General features: G+C 36.7%; 1 protein-coding gene across 1 annotated transcript in view; it reads right to left on the bottom strand.

Moving 5' to 3' along the window:
* MTPN (myotrophin) overlaps positions 1-12,924 on the bottom strand; it is a 57,510-nt gene that overhangs the window by 9,035 nt on the left and 35,551 nt on the right. The gene's annotated exons all lie outside the window — the stretch shown is intronic.

Raw genomic sequence — 12,924 nt, 5'->3', positions numbered from 1 at the left:
CTTACACCATTTCAATTCAGATTCCATACATCAATTTGGGTGATGTTTGTTAAAATCCAGTCTGATCATACTAGCCAACTACCAAAAAACCTTACTGCCATCCTCACAGAAGAGAACGAAGATAAACAGTATCACAAACAAGGCATAATCTCACTATTTACCTATTTAGTCCTATTTCTTCCTAGTGTATGTTGTAGCTCTATTTTTTTTTTTTTTTAAACCTTACCTTAATGCATCATGGTCTCTCTTTGTCCCTGTGACTTTTCTAACATTGTTGCTTCTGTTTAGAATGGTACCTTAATTCTCTATTAGATTCCTGGACACAAGTTTCAAAGATTCAGCTCAAGTGTCAATTGCTTTATGAATTATATTACAACTGCTTTATGAATTGTGCCTGAGGTTGTAATGGCATCCTTACTTATAACATTATCTCCTTGACCCACCAGGGCCACACCTGACCTTTTCCTTCAAATTCCTACTGTGTGCCACAGCCATCATAACACTTTAATGTGCTTGTTTTATGTATTTGTCTCCCTCCATTAGACTAGAGTTTGCTTTCCTCTACTACAGAGGTTGAAAAGAAATTGGATCTGCAGACTGCCATAGAGCTACAGCTGGCCATCTGACACAAATTTAGCATTTCCCATGGAGGGCTTTCCTTTTTCAGTAAAGTCCCAGGAGGACACAGTCCTAAGCTCTTTGCTCTTGTTCCTACCCCAAAACACAGACACAATGCCTGGTGGTTCAGCAGTCATTGTAACCATGAGCCCTGGGGAAGATAGAGAAGGGAGTGTGGGATGTCGATGACACAGCACATCCAACTGCCCAGCCTTGGGTGGCACACCTCAGACTTCTGCTGAGTCACTTTTTTGTTTAAATCACTATAGTAGGAATTTATGTTATAGCTGAACTCCAGTTCTCTTAATGTACTTACCATAGTCTGAACTGATGTTAAAAGACCTCTCCTCCAAATTAGGCTGGGTTCCATGAGGGCAGGGGTCTTACTATATTCATCTCTGTACTTTTAACACCTAGGATGATGCCTGGTATATAGCAGATGCTCAACAAAAATTTACATGTGGGTCACAATGCAAATGAGTATTAGTAACATCAATCCTACCCTTGGTTTTTCCTTTTAATGTAGGGCCTATCTTTTCTACCATTTTGTGTATATACATACCAAAGCACTATTTTTTTTTAAAGATTTTATTTATTTATTCATGAGAGGTATATATATATAGAGAGAGAGAGAGAGGCAGAGACACAGGCAGAGGGAGAAGCAGGCTCCATGCAGGGAGCCCGATGTGGGACTCGATCCCGGGTCTCCAGGATCACTCCTGGGGCAGAAGGCAAATGCTCAATCACTGAGCCACCCAGGCGTCCCCCAAATCACTGTGTTTTAAAGAATACTGCAGGGGCGCCTGGGTGGCTCAGTAGATGAAGTATCTGCCTTCGGCTCAGGTCATGATCCTAGGGTCCTAGGTTCCCTAGGTCCTAGGGAGTCATGTCGGGCTCCCTGTTCAGTGGGGAGTCTTCTTCTCCCTCTCTCTCTGCCTCTCCCCTGGCTTGTGCTCTCTCTCACTCTCAAATAAGTAAAATCTTAAAAAAAATACCATAAAATATTTATTTTGAATCAATTCATACATATTCTAGAATAATCCTGAGAAACTGCTCATTAAGTACTCTATTATCTCATGATTTGGGGGCATTTGTTTATAGTTCTATGGCAGTAGGAAAAAATGCTCAGAACCTGGGAATTTTCAATTGTTGGAATATACATTTAAATATTGCCATTAGCATAGAACTTACACAATTCCATTTTGGAGTCTACTAAAAACAGTAACACTAGAAAAGTAATTCAAATACCTACATTTACACATGTTGTATAATGTTATTTACTATTACAGGATTTAACAGCACATTTAACTTACATATTGATACAGGAGACACAATAAAGAATATTTCTGGGTACCCAATAGAATCTAATGCAATACTCAACACAGTAAATGTTATGTTTCTTAAATTTTATAGCAGTTTTGAGTGTTTAACCCAATACTACATATATGTCATCTCGTTTCATCATCATAGAAGCCCTGTAAAGTAGGCACTGTTATCTCTTTTTAACAGAGATTTAACTTAAGCTAAGAGAGGGTAAGAAACTTGCCCCTAATCAGTCAGCAGGTTAAAGAAACTAGAGCCTTCTCACTCTACATCTTGTGTTCCATGATCTTTGTTAAAAATGACCTATGGACTTCCCCCTAAAAACATTAGGATGAGACTCAGATTCTAGAATTTATTAACCTTAGGTATTTTAAACATTTTTGTGTCTCCTCCAGGAAAATGAAGAACCTTATACGATTTTGTATATAATGTGTCATCTGTTGGAATACATTCAAGCTAAAAACATTTTCAAAGATAACCAATTCCCTAAGTCTATTCAATGTTTGTAAAGTTTCTATTAAGTGTCAGACGTAGTTTTGATAAAGTTTTACTAGAACACAGTCCTCTTTTTTTTTTTTTTTTTTGGACCATATTGTTTATGGCTGCTTTTGTGCTATAAATCAAGTATAGGCATACCTCATTTTGATGTGGTTCGCTTTACCGGTGCTTCACGGATACTGGTTTGTTTGTTGTTGTTGTTGTTGTTATTGTAAACATATTGAAGGTTTGTGGGAACCCTGGATCAAACAAGTCTATCAGTGCCATTTTTCCAATAGCATTTGCTTATTTCATGTCTCTGTGTCACATCTGGGTAATTCTTGCAGTATTTCATACTTCTATATTTTGGTGATTTGTGATCATTTATCTTTGTTCTTACTGTAATTGTTCTGGGCGCCCATGAGTTGTGCCCACATAAGATGGTGAACTTAATCGATACATGATCTATGTATTCTGGTTGTTCCACTGGCTATTTCCCTCTCTCTCTCTCTCTCTCTCTCTCTCTCCCTCTTCTCCAGTCTCCCTATTCCGAGACACAATAGGAAATTAGGCCAATTAATAACCCTACAGTGGCCTCTAAGTGTTCAGGTGAAAGGAAGAGTTAGCTGTAAAATGTGGTGATGTGAGATGATAAAATGCCTATGCGATGAGATGCAGTGAGGTGAATGACGTAGGCATGGCCATGCAGGCTACTGCTGACCTTCTGAGGATAGTCAGGAGGAGGATCATCTGAATCTAGACTGTGGATGACCGACAGTAACTGCAACTGTGAAAAGCAAACTCTGGATGAGAGGGAACTATTATACTGGCTCTGTGCTGCAGAAAAGAAAGCTTATTAGGCTTACATGTTAAGGAACTTGCTCAAAACCACAAAGCTATTAAGCAGAACTAAGAACTAAACTGGGGGGATCCCTGGGTGGCGCAGCGGTTTGGCGCCTGCCTTTGGCCCAGGGCGCGATCCTGGAGACCGGGATCGAATCCCACGTCAGGCTCCCGGTGCATGGAGCCTGCTTCTCCCTCTGCCTATGTCTCTGCCTCTCTCTCTCTCTCTCTCTCTCTCTCTCTCTCTCTCTCTGTATGACTACATAAATAAATAATAAAAAAAAAATTTTAAAAAAAGAACTAAACTGGGGAGTGGGGGAATGTGGCACCAAAGCTGCCAGTATATGTCTGTGGCAAAAACTATTTAATTATGACTCCAGACTCAAAGATCTAAATGGGTAAAAACAACAAGCTTACAATGGGCATATCTATGTATGAGATTTGGGAAACATTTAAACAGTGTAAGAACTGGTTTCTTCATTATTTAGGTGATAAGATTGGTGGCTGTATGAATTCTGGCAATGCAGTTCCTTCTGAAAGTAGCTGAGAAAGGCACTGCTGAGTTCTTGGACCTGAGTCACCTGTCCTAAAAAGTTTTAAAACCAGACCTGCCTATGTATTGGGGTTCCGAGCTATGATAAAATCTGCACTTGAGAGGATGTAAAACTGTCTAGGTTTTACTGGGGGTGGGGGGGCAGGGAGGAATTAGTGTGAAAAATCATTCTACTTGCAAGTACATACTTGCTGATGCTGACAAGGTAACTTACCATCTTTGGATCTTATACATTGGAATCTCAGTTCAATCGGCAAAATCTGTACCACAGACACTGAGAATTTGACGATGCTGGTATTTGAGAGGGGTATTCAGTTTTTATCATTAATTGGCTGCTTGATTTTTTAAAAACATAACACAAACATGTTTAGCAAAAACATCAATGTTATATAAAAGATGGTCTTCTAAAGTTTCTTAAACTGATTTTTTAAAGTATATTTTACTCTTTAGAGCAGTTATACATAAAACATTAATAGTTTGACTTTCTTTTTATAAGAAGAGATAGCTGAATAAGCCTTTTTTGCTGTCGCTCATTCATTTATTCTACTCAAAGAGGAGCAGACGTCTTACAGTTGTGTGAAACAGCTATGAGTCACTACAATTAGTGTTGCACAATCAGTGGTCACCTACTACTTTGTCGTACGGTTATAACACTTGCTAAGGAGATAGCTTCTTTGACACAGAGTGAAGCAGAGAAATAATGGAAAACAAAGCCCAAGTTTCTTTGGATTTCTTCCTCTCAGGTATAGCTGACTGTGTTAAACATCACTAATAACAAATGACAGTGTATAATAACAATTTAAGTATGCTATAGGTTTGTAATCTAGGAAAACAGTAATTTCCATGTTTTAGAAGTTGGATTAAATTTTCAAATTCACAAGATTTTCATTCTCACATGCTAGGGTACAACTTTTTCTATTTACTTAAAATAATTCTTGTTCTCACAGGAAGTCGAGTGGTCATTTTTAATAGCAGTATATACCTATACGGGGACAGAATATGAACACACACCAGAGTAGATGGCACAACTTATCTACCTATGTTCCTTAACATCCTTTAAAAGAGGAACAGAAGTAAACATTTAAATATTTCCCTTTTCCCCACACTGGTTTATTTAGGAGTGCTTTTCTTTAGGATTAGGAAGAAAGGATACTTCTTAAAATCCAGTTACCAATTACATAAATTATAAGGCATTACATAAATTATAAGGAATTCTAATAAGACCAGGCAGGAAACAACAAATGTTGGAGAGGATGAGGAGAAAAGGGAACCCTCTTACACTGTTGGTGGGAATGTGAACTGGTGCAGCCACTCTGGGAAACTGTGTGGAGGTTCCTCAAAGAGTTAAAAATAGACCTGCCCAAGACCCGGCAATTGCACTGTTGGGGATTTACCCCAAAGATTCAGATGCAATGAAACGCCAGGACACCTGCACCCCGATGTTTCTAGCAGCAATGTCCACAATAGCCAAACTGTGGAAGGAGCCTCGGTGTCCATCGAAAGATGAATGGATAAAGAAGATGTGGTTTATGTATACAATGGAATATTCCTCAGCCATTAGAAACGACAAATACCCACCATTTGCTTCAACGTGGATGGAACTGGAGGGTATTATGCTGAGTGAAGTAAGTCAATCGGAGAAGGACAGTGTATGTTCTCATTCATTTGGGGAATATAAATAATAGTGAAAGGGAATGTAAGGGAAGGGAGAGGAAATGTGTGGGAAATATCAGAAAGGGAGACAGAACATAAAGACTCCTAACTCTGGGAAATGAACTAGGCGTGGTGGAGGGGGAGGAGGGCGGGGGGTGGGGGTGAATGGGTGACGGGCACTGAGGGGGACACTTGAGGGGATGAGCACTGGGTGTTATTCTGTATGTTGGCAAATTGAACACCAATAAAAAATTAATTTATTTTAAAAAAAGGAATTCTAATAAGTATCAATATAGAAATGATATGTCAGAACTATGTATCATAACAATATTATAGGAAATGTCTAACATGATAGTGTATTAATGCTATAGACAAACTTCTTTCAGAGAATTGTATCTTCAACCAGGCAAACTAGATTTAAGGTATCAAATTATGTGTATACCAAAAAATACGAAGCTGTGAAAAAGAAATGAATTCTGGACTTAAAAGTCCACTGGCTAATAATAATATAATTCAAGAGAGTATCACTTCATGATTAACTCTTCTAAATAATGTATTTATGAAATGATGCTATTATTCAGGCATATAAGATTAGTTCAGTAATAATGAAAATTCCAGATCACTGACTGTTCTACAAGCTCTTGTTCAGCTGCATTAATTGATAACAAAACTTTTCAACAAATAAGCAATAGCACAGGTGAATAAAAGCATCCACAATGACAGATACATTCTCAACCTGCATCATTTAGGAAGGATATCTTCCTACTAGGGCTAGAGGTTTAAAATGATGCGCTATAAATTCTAAACTATTCATGAGCTAAACTAGGAGTCTGCAAACTGTGACCCAGATGCTTGTTTTTTAAGTAAAGTTTTACAGGAACTCAGCAATGCTTATTCATTTCTGTCCTATGTCAGCTTTTTAAATTATAGTTGATACACAATGTGACATTAGTTTCAAGTATACAACATAGCAATTAGACAACCCTATATGTTATGGTTCGCTCACTGCAAGTGTAGCTACCACCTATCATAAAACCCTATTACAATGCCACAGACTCTATTTCTATGCTGTACCTTTTATCGCTGTGACTTGTGCCTTCCATACCTGAAGCCTATACTCCCATTCCCATTCACCCATTTTGCCCATCCTCCTATCCCTTCTCCTCTGACAACCATCAGTTTGTTCTCTGTAATTATGGGTTTATCCTTATTAGATTCCACATATAAGTGAAATCATATGGTATTTGTCTTTCTCTGATTTCACTTAATATTTCACAATAAATGTTGCTAAGGTCAATGTCAGGTTACTATGGTTTATTTTTTTTCTGGGAATTTTATTTCAGGTGAGTTTATATAAGAAAGTGGTCCAGTTTTACTCTTTTGTTTGTAATTGTGCACTTTACTCAGCAACATTTATTTTTCACTCAGGCAACATTCAACATTTATTGAAGACACTTTCTTTTCCTCATCGTATATTCTTGTCTCCTCTCTCACAGATTTATTGACCATATTAAACACAGGTTTGTTTCCAGGCTCTATTCTGTTCTGCCAAACAGAATGTGTGTATTTTTGGCTAGTTACCATACTGTTTCATTCATTATAGCTTTGTAGTATGTATCTTAAAATCAGGGGTTGTGATGCCTCCAGCTTTGGTCTTTCTCAAAACTGCCTTGGCTATTCAGGTTTTTTTTGTGTGTGTGTGTATGATTCCATACAAATTTCGGTATTTGTTCTAGTTTGTCTATGGAAGCTTTAGAGCTACAGTGGCAAAGTTATGCCAGAAATCACACGGTCTCCAGTTATACACGACCCTTTAAGAAAAAGTGTGCCAACCTCTGGACTATAGCATATTTTTGTATCACCTTTTAAACATTCCTTTTATTCTCAAAATTTCTTGGTTGAGATTTCTTTTAGGGCAAAAAAAACAAAAACCCTTATTCAACTGAGAAAACAATTCAAATGATACAGACTTAGTCTCTTTTGCTTTGATAAAAACAGGCTGAAGTCAATTAGGCTTGGCCTTTTTATTGACTGCTGTTTGGTCACCACTTCTCTACATAGATGTCTGTTTCACAGTCTTGCTTAGGCCTTTTCTTCCTCTGCTACATTTCCCAGGATGCTTCTTGAGCCTGTATTCTACCCTGTTTTATCTGTGTCCTTTCCCTTGTTTCTTCTCCCCAGTTTTACGCAATGTTTTATATGTACTCCTTTGATCACTTGCCTTCCATCTTATAAGTTATTATTTAATAATTCTATAGTAGCTTGTTTTTAAAATGTTATTGTTTTGTATTTTATTTATTTTAAAACATTTTATTTATTCATGAGACACACACACACACACACACACACACACACACACACACAGGCAGAGGGAGAAGCAGGCTCCATGCAGGGAGTCCGACGTGGGACTCGATCCCAGGCCTCCAGGATCATGCCCGCTGAGCCATCCAGGCTGCGCTGTTTCGTATTTTAATATTTCTTTAGATTCATATACTATTTTTTCTTTCTTTTTTTTTTTTTAAAGATTTTATTTATTCATGAGATACAGAGAGGCAGAGACATAGGCAGAGGGAGAAGCAGGCTCCATGCAGGGAGCCTGATGTGGGACTCGATCCTGGGACCCTGGGGTCACGCCCTGGGCTGAAGGCGGCACTAAACCGTTGAGCCACCCGGGCTGCCCGTCACATACTAATTTCTTGACTATGATCACTCTTTTTCTCTTTGAGTTTAATTTGTTTCTTCCTGAAGTACATCCAAATCACTTGTTGCTCAGGGTACTGACCACTTTCAGGCTTGGAGCAGCCCTGGATCACCTATCTTTTTTTAACAATACTCTCTTGCTCATTTCAGGGAATGTTTTCTTCTTCAACCTCATCCCCTCTGCTTTCTGTGTCTCAAGGATTCAATAGATTTCTTCTCTAACGAACCCCTTCTTATATTTCAAAGAAAATACTGATTCATTTTAAAAACCTCTTTCCTGTCATAGGAAGGCAAAAAAGGGTAGGATACCATAGCATGTGCTCAGACCCCAATCTTGAAGTGGAAGTTCCACATTACTGATCTCTTATTATTAGTGCTAACTCAAAAAATTAGGCCAAATAACTTTTACCTACAGAAATATACACAACCTATTTCTCATAACTGTCCCTGACTCTATGATATGCAATCTTAAGTAGTAGAACGAACATGTACTTCTGAGTCATAATCATGGAACAAATCTCAATTCCATTATATTTTGTTTGACTATAGGTAGATACTTAGCCTCCCTGAGCCAAATTGTTTCTTTATCCATAATATGGAGATGACTATACCTATGTATTTGGGTTGACGGAAATTAAAGATTATATAAGCAAAGTGCTTAGTACATATTATGTTCTCTACAGATGTTAGTTTCTTCTTTTCTATGTAGACAATCAAAAATTAAATGTTTTAAATTCCCACTTGTATCATAAACTTCATCTTGTATTGCATTAAAATCAAAACAAAAACATGTCCAGTAAGCACAGTTTGATTTTGAATAGTCTAGTAATCCTTTCTTTTGTTTTTGTGGCTCCCCACCATTAGTGGTGATCATATTGAGTTTTTAACTTTGTTTATTTTGGCTTTTTTCCCTATACTTACGGATATGCCAGCTGGATAATATATTAAAAATGTCAATTTGGTAAACTTCTCAAACTAAGTATTTTTAAAATGAATTCCTAGTAATCCATAAGGATTCTAACTTTTGATAAAAGGCAGAACCAGATTTCATAATACAAACATTGATTGCAACAACAACAAAAATACTCTGGAATAGCCTTGTTTTAACAACTAAGGATTTCTGAAAGAGTACAATCAATTTCCAAAAAAAATTTGGCTAACAAAACCATAGGGCTTAAGCTTAAAGAAGCTTATGCAATAATAAAAAATCAAAGTAATTTTGAGAAAGCAGAACTAAATTTTACTATGCTGCTTTCATAAAGGTAAAACCCTTTCATCTAAAATAACAGCTCTGCATGGGTACAATTGATCTGCTATTAGCAGAGCCATCTCTGAATGTCACTTAACTTCAAAAAATCAAGGCTCAGACACAAATAAAAGGGCAGTATTACAGTCACAAGTAAAACAAAAAAATAAGCCAGTTAAGAGTCAACTTACAACCAGTAATGTAGCAACAGAGTACATAATTACAGGGACCCTTCTAAGAAAACATAGTAGGGCCTAATGCACATGCAAATTAAGGCAGAAGATTCTTTAAATAATGGAATCTAACAGTCACGTTTCAATGACCTGGAGCATCATGCTTTGGGACTTCTCCAGCATAATAATAACTTTTTTGTTTGTCCTGTGAGGAAAGAGAGGCTTATTGGAAGGAAATACAGAGTCTGATATATGACTAAAAAGAGCATGCTTGGGAGCATCTCATTTAATAAATGATCAGAGCCTAAGCTAAAAAGAATCCCATGGAGATTTTTATTTTCAGAGAACAAAACCTTAGCTGGGTGGAAAAATATCAGGGAAAGAAAGAAAGGGGAAGAAAAGTTCTTTTATCTTTTATTCTGACTTATGAATTTATTTTTTGGGTTACAATTGACATATAACATTTGTATTAGTTTAAGGTGCAGACCACAATGATTTGACACATATATACTCACAATGATTATCACAATAAAGTTAACATCTATCACACCTCAGATAGCTTTTTCTTGGATGAGAACTTTAAAGATTTACTCTCAACTATTTTCAAATGTACACGACAGTATTATTACTGTTTCTTTTACTATACACTTATAGCAGATAGGCTGAGGTCAGAGGAACTAAGTCCATGCTGAGAAACAGAGCTGAGAAGCAAATAGAAATCAGATCCTGGTAATGCGGCGTAAGCCCAGGGTCAGGCTGTGTGCCTCAACTGTAGTTATGTGAGTCAACAAGATCTCTTTACTGTTTAAGCTATCTGAGCTGGGTTTAGTTACACACAATATAACGAGTTCTAACTAATAAATACTGGAATTACACAAATTTCTAACAAACTGTAAATCAATACTTATAACCTGTGATAAGTAGTTTTGAAAATGGTAAGCAAAAATATTCTCCCGGATGAAGTGATCCAGTGGTTTTCAAAGGTACTTTACCACAGATTCTGGATTCATCACAGTGACCAAGAATAATATTTTCATTTGTTTTCGCTTTGGTAGAACCACATCATTCATATCAGTATAATGTGTAGTACCTAAAATTACTACTGATATATACCCCCTCTCCCAAAATAAAAACCCACCGCAAACCAATGACCACCACACACTTAAAGAAATTCAGTAATAAGTGCTTAACATGCAGCTATCGGTAAAAAAAAATCCTAGTTTTAGATACCCTAAATTAACTGCCTTCAGAACAGTTTCTTTAAGAAATTATCAATAAAGTGTAAGAGACAAATGTGCTAGCCTTCTTTCCTAAATGAGTTAGCCTATGAAGCATAAAATTCTCTTCAGACTTAGTTAATATAAAAGCTACCATTTATTGAACATTTATATGTCAGGAACTGTGGCAAAATGCTTTGTATACATTTACTCATTTACTTTCTGTATCGTTCTTTAGCAGGACTTCTATTTTAAAACCCCAAGTAAAGTGCTATAAACAGTATTTTCTAGATTATGCCATGAAATGATAAGCTTGGGATTATTTTATTAAGATTTCTTGTCTTCCATCATTTGCAGGTTCCAGCTCATACAGCCAGAATGGTTACAACTGACTGGTTTGTTGAGACTGGAATTTGAACTCTATTTAAGAGTTAACACTAGAAAACTCCAAACTTACCAGGACCTGAAGCATATCAAGATGACTTATCTACAGCAAACTGCCTCTAATCATCTCACTCAGTATGCGCTACAGAAAATTAAACTTACAAATTCCATAGTAGGGATACTCAAAGTACCAGTCTGCAAATTGTTAGTAGTCCAGGACAACATTTTCTACATCATTAAGTATAATGCTTAGTTCAGCTAACTTGTTTTTTCATAGCAAGACATTTTTGATGAAGGAGACTGGATTGATTTATATTCTAGCCCAAACTCTTTACTCATCATGAACTGGTAACAGTTTTTGGACCAGCTATTTAAAATAACACTTGTTCTAAACCTTGGTTTTAAATATTGCCTCCATTTTTTTTTTTGTCCCTGATGCCACACACAATTTAAATGACATCCAAATACCTAGCTTAAACAGAGTAGTGGAAAAAACAATAAAAATTAGCAACTTAGTACCAAAAACAACAGGTTACCTAAAAATCTTGAAGCTATAAAACTGATGAAAGAAATTGAAGATGACACAACAAAATGACAAGACATCCCACGCTCATGGATTGGAAGAACAAATATTGTTACGATGTCTATACTACCCAGAGCAATCTGCATATTTAATGCAATTCTTGTCAAAGTACCAACAGCATTATTCACAAAGCTTGAACAAAGAATCCATCCACAATTCTGGACTTCAAGTTATATTACAGAGTTGTAGTAGCCAAAACACTACAGTATTGGCCCAAAAATAGACACACAGATCAATGAAACAAAAGAAAATGCAGAAATGAACCCACAACAATATGGTCAATTAATCTGCGACAAAGCAGAAAAGAATATCCAAAGGGAAAAAGATAGTGTTTTTAACAAATGGTGTTAGAAAAACTGGACAGCAACATGCAGAAGAAAGAAACTGGACTACTTTCTTATACCATTCACAAAAATAAATTCAAAATGGATGAAAGACTTAAATGTGAGACCTCAAACCATTAAAATCCTAAAAGAGAACACAGGCAGTAACTTCTTTGACACCAGCCATAGCAACTTTCTAGAAATGTCTAGAAATGAGGCAAGGGAAACAAAAGCAAAAATAAACTATTGGGACTACATTAAAAAGTTTCTGCACAGCAAAGGACACCACCAACAAAACTAAAAGGCAATCTATAGGATGGGAGAAGAGATTTACAAATGACATTATCTGATAAAGAACTTATAAAACCTAAACCTCAAAAAACAAAAAATCTGACTAAAAATGTACAGAAGACATGAGCTGACAATTTTCCAAAGAAAATATCCAGATAGCCAACTAACACATGAGAAGATATTTAACAGTACCCATCATCAGGGAAATGCAAATCAAAACTACAATGAGGTAACACCTCACACCTGTCAGAAAGGCTAAAAGAAACAACAGCTGTTGGCAAGGATGTGGAGAAAGGAGAACTCTGAAGCACTGTTAGTAGGAATGTAGACTGGTGCAGCCACTATGGAAAACAGTACAGAGGTTCCTCAAAAAGTTAAAAATACAACTACCCTATTATTCATCAATTGCACTACTAGGTATTTACCTAAAGCATACAAAAACACTAATTCACAGGGATACACTCCCCAATGTTTACAGTGGCATTATCTACAATAGCTGAATTATGCAAGCAGTACAAGTGTCCATGATGAGTGGCTAAG

Source organism: Vulpes vulpes, chromosome 7, assembly GCF_048418805.1.
Source record: "Vulpes vulpes isolate BD-2025 chromosome 7, VulVul3, whole genome shotgun sequence".
In the NCBI taxonomy this organism is placed as follows: domain Eukaryota; kingdom Metazoa; phylum Chordata; class Mammalia; order Carnivora; family Canidae; genus Vulpes; species Vulpes vulpes.
The sequence above is the reverse complement of the archived record's forward strand: the minus strand, read 5'-3'. Positions and strand labels throughout refer to the sequence as shown.